This window comes from Sinocyclocheilus rhinocerous, unplaced genomic scaffold, assembly GCF_001515625.1.
Source record: "Sinocyclocheilus rhinocerous isolate Xijiao unplaced genomic scaffold, SAMN03320098_v1.1 scaffold252, whole genome shotgun sequence".
Classification (NCBI taxonomy): Eukaryota; Metazoa; Chordata; class Actinopteri; order Cypriniformes; family Cyprinidae; genus Sinocyclocheilus; species Sinocyclocheilus rhinocerous.
Genome location: NW_015625591.1, coordinates 443,782 through 453,205, shown reverse-complemented (window position 1 = coordinate 453,205; position 9,424 = coordinate 443,782).

The window sequence follows — 9,424 nt, the reverse complement described above, 5'->3', positions numbered from 1 at the left end:
AACTGCTGAGTCATCTCATTCCTCATCTAAAACATGCATGATATGTTATTAGAAAAAAAACAGCCACTGATTTCAAGGACATCATCGTGTCGATCTGTATTTGCATTTCAATTTATTTCTCTCTTGGGCAGTTTACTGAGGTGCCATGCTGATCAGAGCATTTCTGACTGGAACAAATACATTTCATCTTTAATGCTGTGCCTGAATCTAAGCACCATCTTGCATTCGGGATGTACAGTAAGAGTGTTTTTGAAGAGCTGTGAAATATAATGGCCCAGAGTGGTTTTTAAGCAAATATGTGGCCATATGGTCAAAGGCTAATCACAAGCAGAGTATTTCAATGCTCCTGTGACACTTCCTCTATGGATTGTCTGATTTACAAGGCTGAATGGAAGGGCTCTCTGCAGGAGCTTTGCCCATGTAGCCATTCCTACATGTCCTTTCAAATAATAGAAGGGTAATGACTTCCCAAGGCATTTCTGTTTAGTCTGATTAAGACTCAGCAAATTGCAGGATGTAGGACCATCTATCCTCCTATTTGCTGCAAAGATTGTATAAGGGAGAAATATCTTGTGTCGCAGATAAAAGGGACCGGCAGTGTCGACAACAGTGTTTTATCTGCTTAGCAAAAGGGGACCGATCTCGCTATCAGCTGACTCTTCACACTTGATACCTATCCTTCTCAAAATAACAAACCAACCCATCAGAAGACTTACGGCACTATATGGAATGTTGAAAATAAGGAGCTCAGGAGAATAGCTCCCAAAGGACTCACAAATTGACGTCACCCTCCTATCACTCAATAAGCTCCCCGTCTTCACAACCTGCTGGTGCAGGTTGCTGCAGGCAATGACTATACTTGGCAAACATTGTCACTACTATAAAAGTCACAATGCCTTCGTCTGTGCCGCTATGGAGTTCTTTTGGAAATCCAGCGCTTCCGTAATGATTTGACTGTGGAATGCTGTCATAATCCCATAATTAGCAATAAAGGTGTGTTATGAAACATACGACTTTGAATCAGTTCTCGAGTTTTCTTCAGAGAGGTTGTCTTGATGTTTATAAAATTGAAAACATCACCTTGCAGTCTTCAGATCAATCCATTATTACCATAAAAACCTTCTAAATTCCAAAATTAAGCCCGAATAGACACAAGAAAACTAGGCTTAATGGGAGACGAATCACACAGGCACCTCACTAACTGGAAGGTTTTGAATCTAAAGAGTGTGATTTATGCGCGAGCGCTCACTGTTGGCTTACATGACAAGCTAGTCCTTCTTCTCTAAGGGTTTTGGCTAAGGGATGCCCACTTTAAGGTGACCTCTCCTTGGAAAGCACTGAGCACTTCTAGCCTACTCTAGCATGGCAGAGAAACTCTGCAATGTGCATAATGTTTCATTAATAGACTGTAGCACAAAACCTACACACAAAAAAATTCCCCTAAGCACTTCTGCGTTTTCATACAAAGGGTATCTTCTCATTAATGGTATCAAATTGAATTTCCGTCAAGGCACCTGCGTCCTTGTTAAGAAGCGAAGAGCAAAACTAACAGAACATCATGAACAACAAATTGGAAGGCAGGCACAGACTGAGAGACTGCAAGAGTTATTTGTCTGATGTTATGTAACACTGGGTTTATTTCAATCCTGGTTTATTTTTGTGTCTGGAAAAAGTCTCTGCAAAATGAGAGTGGTGTATCTAAGCACCAGCAACTGGTTTGTGCTGCATAACAGAACACAATTCCCTGCAGTTATGTATGACACAACGACAGTTTATTGAATAAAACGAAGGATAATAAAATACTTTCACCGAATTTGTGAAATACAGAGCTCTGCAGGAAAAAAAACAACATCAATTTCAGAGTTTAAAGACATTATCTTCCTAACACGAAATTGAAACATCTGAGACTCATTGCCTCCTCTAATGGACTAACCTTTCCATGGCCTTTATTAATAACTTCAAAATCAAAAGACTAATATTCATGCTGACATTTCCTAAAGACAGCAATGGCAACACAATTCCTGGGAACTCTTTCAATAAGTTAATATTAGCGCCTGAGCCATGGCCTCATTGTTATTCTACAAGTGCTCTGTGTCTCCCCTCAGTTCAAAACCTGTTCTGATAGGAATCTCCCAGCAATAGCCAGCAATTTCAAAGAAATACAAAGGGAGCAGCGAGAGGAGCAGTGGGAAGGAAAAATACAGGAGGATGAAAAAAAGAGAGTGAGTGAGGATCAAATGGCCATCAAAGCACCTAGTTTACTTGTCAAATCATATCAGCTTTTAAAAAAAATCTGGTTTACAGAAGTTCATTACTGTTGATCAATAGCAGACATGCAGGTATTATTATATCATCTTTTTGGCTTTGGTTTGTTAAAGGTATGATTCATATAAAACTGAAAATTCTGTTATATTTATTTAAAAGATATTTTGTAGAATGTTGATTTCGAAACTACATTAAACAGTACTTGACTTTGTAACATATTTTTAAAATATCTCCTTTTATGTTCCACAGAAGAAAGAAAGTCATACATGTTAGGAACAACATGAGGGGGCATAAATGAAGACAGAATTTTCATTTGGAGTGGGGGTGGGAGGCAAACAATCCCTTTAAAACACAATATCTGGGCCATTTTGCATGATGGAACTGATTCGGATCATCTTGACATAAGGCAAAGCATCACATGTTGCATGGTTTCCTGCAGAGACTCATCAAAAATAGGGAGATCACATTTGGATTAGAGAGGAAAAAACCCTCTCACAATAATATTAATATGACTCACACGTCTGTTGTGCCTCCTGACACCTTGCAAAATTGTTGTTTTCGCTATAAACACTCCATCAAATGTGGTAAAATAATGGAACAGACCAGATGTTTTAGCTACTTCATTTTCCCTCAGACCAGGTGAAATCTCAAATCCAGAAAAATCTACACACTTTAATATGTTCAAATACACATGCTCATCATATTGTTCAGGCAAGGCCATATCCTTTGCTTGGGGGGCAGATGTGATTACAGATTACAGACTGTGATGATATGTTTCCAGTTATTAACATCATAAACCTTGCTTTCCACGACATTCTAATTTATTGAGATGCACCTGTATATAATCATTCTAAAAAATAATGTACACTTATAACACTACAATTAGTTAAATTACCTTGGCATTAAAAAAATAACATTTTCCAGAATACATTTATACTATTTTTTAAATAATATTTTTATTCTAAAATATGCACACTGACTCTAAATTGTATGTCAAATATGCCTTAACAGCTCTGTTAATGTTTCTTGTCTCACATTCAATTGCGAATTACATGTCATGGTTTACGTAAATAATATGGGCTATTTTAATTGCTTAACTACATACATCTCACCTCACAGTCTTTCATTGTTGGAATTCGAACTTGGCTTCAGTGAACAGTAAAGCCTGCCTTCTTTGATTGGTCATCTTAAACATTTACTTTAATTTTTGCTTTTAAATCACTTTTAAATCGGATAGTTACTTTAAACTGCTCAAGAAGACCAGCCTTAAAAAAAAGAGCAATGCATAATGGAGTAATACAAGGGGGGACAATTTGATCATATCCAATCAATGTCTATAATGGTTATGGCCCTGTGTTCAGTAATTGTTTTCAGTGTACTTTAGGATAATTAAATGTAGTACTGTGATGTAGGTTTGTCATCTCTGTTCACTCAGCTGCATGTCTCTGTTGCTATGGCTGCCTCTATGAAGTACTATGAGCACTGTTACCTGCAATTTGACTGCTCTCAGTCACACCTGACTCTTGAAATAGAAGTCACACTGAAAAACAGATGACTGATTCTCCATCAAGGACTCACTGTGACTTTTATATCACAAACCTCGTCTAATAGCTTATTTGCTAATTTGCAGTACTTCTAAAATAAATAAATCACAAGAACACAAATAATTTCACACTGCTAATTCACACATGCCCACTTGTCTCACAGCTTTAATCATCAGTGCTTTAGCTTGTGTTTTACTTCAGCGATGGCGAGGGATATAAGATGTCATTCTTGTAATTGTGAGGACATAGCTGGTTGATTCAAGGCATTGAATCGATGGGGCCTGAATCAATCTGCAAATGAGCATGTGTGCAAAACAAGCAAAGCCTATGGAAGGGACCTGGGATGATCGATGTCTCTAGAGACGCATCACTGCTCGGCATTGACGAAGCATAGCCAAAAAAAGCATTGTGATTGCCTCCTTAATGTATCCCAGCACTCTTGCCCATTCCACCAGATTCCATTCTTTTAGCCATGCAGGAGATGACCGCATCAGACCTTCATTACAAATGGAGAAAAATATAACATATCCCGTTGTATATTCCTTGCCCACCTTGTGACTTGTGTTACTCATTTCAAAACTTTCCAACGTGGCTCAAAGGTATTTTACAGTGTTGATGAAAAACCGGAAAAATAATATAAAAAATGAGATTTTCTCCAGCAGTTTGTTGAGTCACAGAAATTACCTTGAATTACCTTGTATCTACATAAAAACATGTTAGCCCAACAATATTCCTCCAAATGTCTGAGCAAACGAATATTGCTGATTTGTCAAGGGAGCTCCCATCATGCACTGCAGCATGAATGAATTATTTGGTTACTGTTAATATTGTTTGGCGTTTTGCTGACTTCATTTATGCTGTTGTTATTGTTTTTCGTTGTCACTGTTAGTTATTTGTGATGTGTTGATGTTCAGAGCTCATCTTTTTTCTTAATGATGTTTTTTTGATTGTCACAGTGATTGATGTTTGTGCATTATGCATTGAGCTCTATGTGCATCTTTAAAAAACTACAGCAAATCTGAATATTAAGAATCACTTAAAACTATAAAAATTATATATTGGCTAAGCAAGACATTTTGCATATAGCAAACCATCAATTGATTGTTAAATAGCATTATATACTATTATACTATTATATTGTGTATTATATTATATTCTTCTATATTAAGACATTATCACGTTATTATGAAAACTCAGACATCTCAATGTATCATGTCGCCTTGATTTTTAAATTACTTTTTGTTTTTTAACATAAACAGTGTGGTGACATTAATTCAGTTATAACCAAAAGAATCACGCATATTTTATTCAGATATTAATACTTGATTCTAGACAGGTCGTTTTTTTACCCACGCACAAATACAAATAATAGAAGCTGAGTATTATGCACCTGGTAATAACTCTTTTAATGATGTTCTACTCTTCAATCATGACTGCTAAACATAAAACATAACACATGCACTACAGGACACACAGAGGCCAACCCGTGTCTATACCATTGTTACCTCACTCTTCATATGCACCCACTCTAAATCCTCTAAAACCTGCCAGAGAAGGTTATGTGCTTGAAATCAATAAGAGCAATTTATGTTCAAAGTACCTGCATACACACATAGTCTATTTAGGTGGCTTTGGTTCACTGCGCTCCTGCATTATCAGATTTCCGTGTTTCATTTCAGCCCACAGCAGACATTCTCAGCCTTTTGATAAACTGGTTTGCTAATCTCATAACGTCCTCGCCAGGATATTCAGGTTATTAGCCACATTCCTTTCTCTTGGATTCATTCAACAGAGCAATTGTCCCTTAGAGAAAGAGAGAGAGAGAGAATTAGTTGTCCATCTTGATAGACGGTGATCAGTGGGAGCTACACACAAAGACAGCCAATTACACTTGACCCCTGATTGCCTGCAATCCGGCCCTGCTGTTTTCAACAAGTAGCCATCATATTCCTTCATCTCTGCACTCTGGGACCTCTATGCAGGCAGAATCAATATTTTTAGCTTGGATCCATACATAGACATGTCTGTATAAGACTTTTATTTCAAATAGAAGAACAAACTTTAGATTACACAATTTGATTTGATTCTGATTAAAAAAAGCTTGAGTTTGATTTAATTCTAATGCAAATTAGCAAATCATACACTGATAATGTGCAATAATGCCTCGGTCTCGGAAGAGGTTTGGATAAATAAAATTTACGTTCTCTGTGGTCGAGTGAGCAGTCTGGTGGTGGTGACTTCTTCCACTGGTTATGCTGGGAGCAATGCAGTGGGGAAAAGAGCAGGAATCCGTTTCAACAGCCTTGAACATGAAGCGCTGTAGGATGCAAAGTCAGACCTTAGAAGAAGGATCTCCTGGAACACCAGAGGGTCCTAAAATTTGCAATGCATATGTGGCCCTGAATTAGGAGCAGAAGGTCCTTAGTCTGGAACACGCAGACAAAAGTACCTTGAAGTGAAGGTTTGCCCGCTGGAGCTTAACTTTGTTGCAAATGTCTGTGTGTCTTCTGCCTCTCTGGGCTAGAGTGTCTTTCCTCCTGTGGAACTTATTTGCATAGTCCAAACGTAAAGTTTGAAAAGCGTCACTAAAGTTTTACCTGTGCATTTCTCACTTTCCAAAACACAACCAGAATACTTTTGGCAATGTTACGAATGCATAAACATGATGGAAAAGATTGAACTGTCATGCAGGCATTAATTTGTCCATTAACAGCGGAGTTTGTGTAAGATGTTGCACTACACATCTCTGTCACTGAGAATACTTATTTCTCTGAATAAGTATAAAAATGGGGGTGTTGTAGTTTGCATCAGTTTTAAGGCTCGAAAACATAGTTATGAATGGATTTGGATGGATCTTTGTGATATCTCTTTGTTTCATCTACTGCTGCTGCATCCTAATGAATTTTTATGGCGGTCACAGGCCAAACCTTAGGAATCAGCCTCTAGGTGGGTGAGGGGCAGAAACTGCATTTTGACCAATGAGAAGACCTGTCCTTCCCGGGCTGGGTACCAGAGATCTTCTTCATGCCCTCTAATGGCGCTTTTCCACTGCATGGTACGGCACGGTATGGCTTGGTACTGTTCAATTTTGGGGGGTTTTCCACTGGGTACAGTACCTGGTACCTGGTACTTTTTTTAGTACCACCTCGGTTGAGGTTCCAAGTGAACCGTACCATTACCAAAACGTGACGTGTAAACTCTGCTGATCACGGATTGGCCAGAGAGAATCGTCACTACCTGTGTCACTGAACTTGCGACACAAACAAACAAACAAACAAAGCGCCATAAGAGGTGTCCGGCTGTTGTCCTAGCATCTTTATCTGATGGTGCTAGATAGTTTGCTTATGTTACTCCACCAAGATCCAATCAAAATGTAGCAAATCTTTGTCCACTGTTGTTGTCAGAGAGGGGCCCCGCCATAAACTGGGACCTGGAATGCGCTGTTTACTACAGTAGATAAATGGTAAATGTGGATGAGTGATTAAACATTTCAGTAAGTTGTAATGTATCTTTTTAACAAACATTTTAAGGTTCATTCATTTTTGTTGTGTGTTTATTTTGTTATTGAATGTGCGCAGCACATATTTACATATTCATCTAAACACCGCTCTCATCAGTGTGGATGGCGCCTGGATGTTCGTAAACAGTATATCACTGCAAAAGTATTTCCAACTTCTTTTTACTTCTAAGCAAAGAACGAAAAAGAACTTCACAGCAAGTTTATCTTATAAGTTGCTGGCTGCAGTTCACTTAATGGCCACCAGTGTCGCTAATAACAAGGCTTTCTGAATTCTACTTAAAGCCCCTTTAAAATGATGATCTGTTAAAATCAGGATAATCAGTATTTTCAAACTATTCTTAAAAATTGCAGAATGCTAGAGGCAATGAGAACACGTTTCAGTTTGTGCAAGCTGTGTTTAGCCTGCTTATAGTTTGGATCTCTGTTGAATGCAATAAAATAAGAGTACTGCGAAATAATGGCAAGAAAGACTTTACCAAAACGTGACGTGTAAACTCTGCTGATCACGGATTGGCCAGAGAGAATCGTCACTACCTGTGTCACTGAACTTGCGACACAAACAAACAAACAAACAAAGCGCCATAAGAGGTGTCCGGCTGTTGTCCTAGCATCTTTATCTGATGGTGCTAGATAGTTTGCTTATGTTACTCCACCAAGATCCAATCAAAATGTAGCAAATCTTTGTCCACTGTTGTTGTCAGAGAGGGGCCCCGCCATAAACTGGGACCTGGAATGCGCTGTTTACTACAGTAGATAAATGGTAAATGTGGATGAGTGATTAAACATTTCAGTAAGTTGTAATGTATCTTTTTAACAAACATTTTAAGGTTCATTCATTTTTGTTGTGTGTTTATTTTGTTATTGAATGTGCGCAGCACATATTTACATATTCATCTAAACACCGCTCTCATCAGTGTGGATGGCGCCTGGATGTTCGTAAACAGTATATCACTGCAAAAGTATTTCCAACTTCTTTTTACTTCTAAGCAAAGAACGAAAAAGAACTTCACAGCAAGTTTATCTTATAAGTTGCTGGCTGCAGTTCACTTAATGGCCACCAGTGTCGCTAATAACAAGGCTTTCTGAATTCTACTTAAAGAATTCCCCTTTAAAATGATGATCTGTTAAAATCAGGATAATCAGTATTTTCAAACTATTCTTAAAAATTGCAGAATTCTAGAGGCAATGAGAACACGTTTCAGTTTGTGCAAGCTGTGTTTAGCCTGCTTATAGTTTGGATCTCTGTTGAATGCAATAAAATAAGAGTACTGCGAAATAATGGCAAGAAAGACTGGTGCTGGCCTACCTGAAGGACATCACTGGACCCTTGCCGGACTCCCTGCAGTTTGCCTACCGAGCAAACCGGTCTGTGGATGATCAGTCAAAATGGGACTGCACTACATCCTGCAACATCTGGACAAACCAGGGACTTATGTGAGGATCCTGTTTGTGGTTTTTAGCTCGGCCTTCAACACTATCATCCCAAACCTCCTCCTGTCCAAATTAACTCAGCTCTCTGTGCCCACCTCCATCTGTCAGTGGATCACCAGCTTCCTGACAGACAGGCAGCAGCTAGTGAGGCTGGGAAAATTCTCATGCAGCACACATATAATCAGCACTGGCGCCCCCCAGGGTTGTATTCTCTCCCCACTGCTCTTCTCCCACTACACGAATGACTGCACTACAAAAGACCCCTGGGTCAAGCTCCTAAAGTTTGCAGATGACACCACACATATTAGCCTCGTCCAGGACGGAGACGAGTCTGCTTACAGAAAGGAGGTTAAAAAGCTGGTGCAGTTATAACAACCTGGAACTGAACACGCTCAAAACAGTGGAGATGATAGTGGACTTCAGAAGGAACCCCCCTGCACTCCCCCCACTCACCATCATAAACAGCAGTAGGCCTAGAATCATTCAAGTTCCTGGGCACCACCATCTCTCAGGACCTGAAGTGGGACATTCACAAAGACTCCATTGTGAAAAAGGCCCAGGAGAGGTTGTATTTCCTTCACCAGCTGAGGAAGTTCAACCTGCCACAGGAGCTGCTGAAACAGTTCTACTCTGCAGTCATTGAATCCGTCCTCTGCACTTCTAT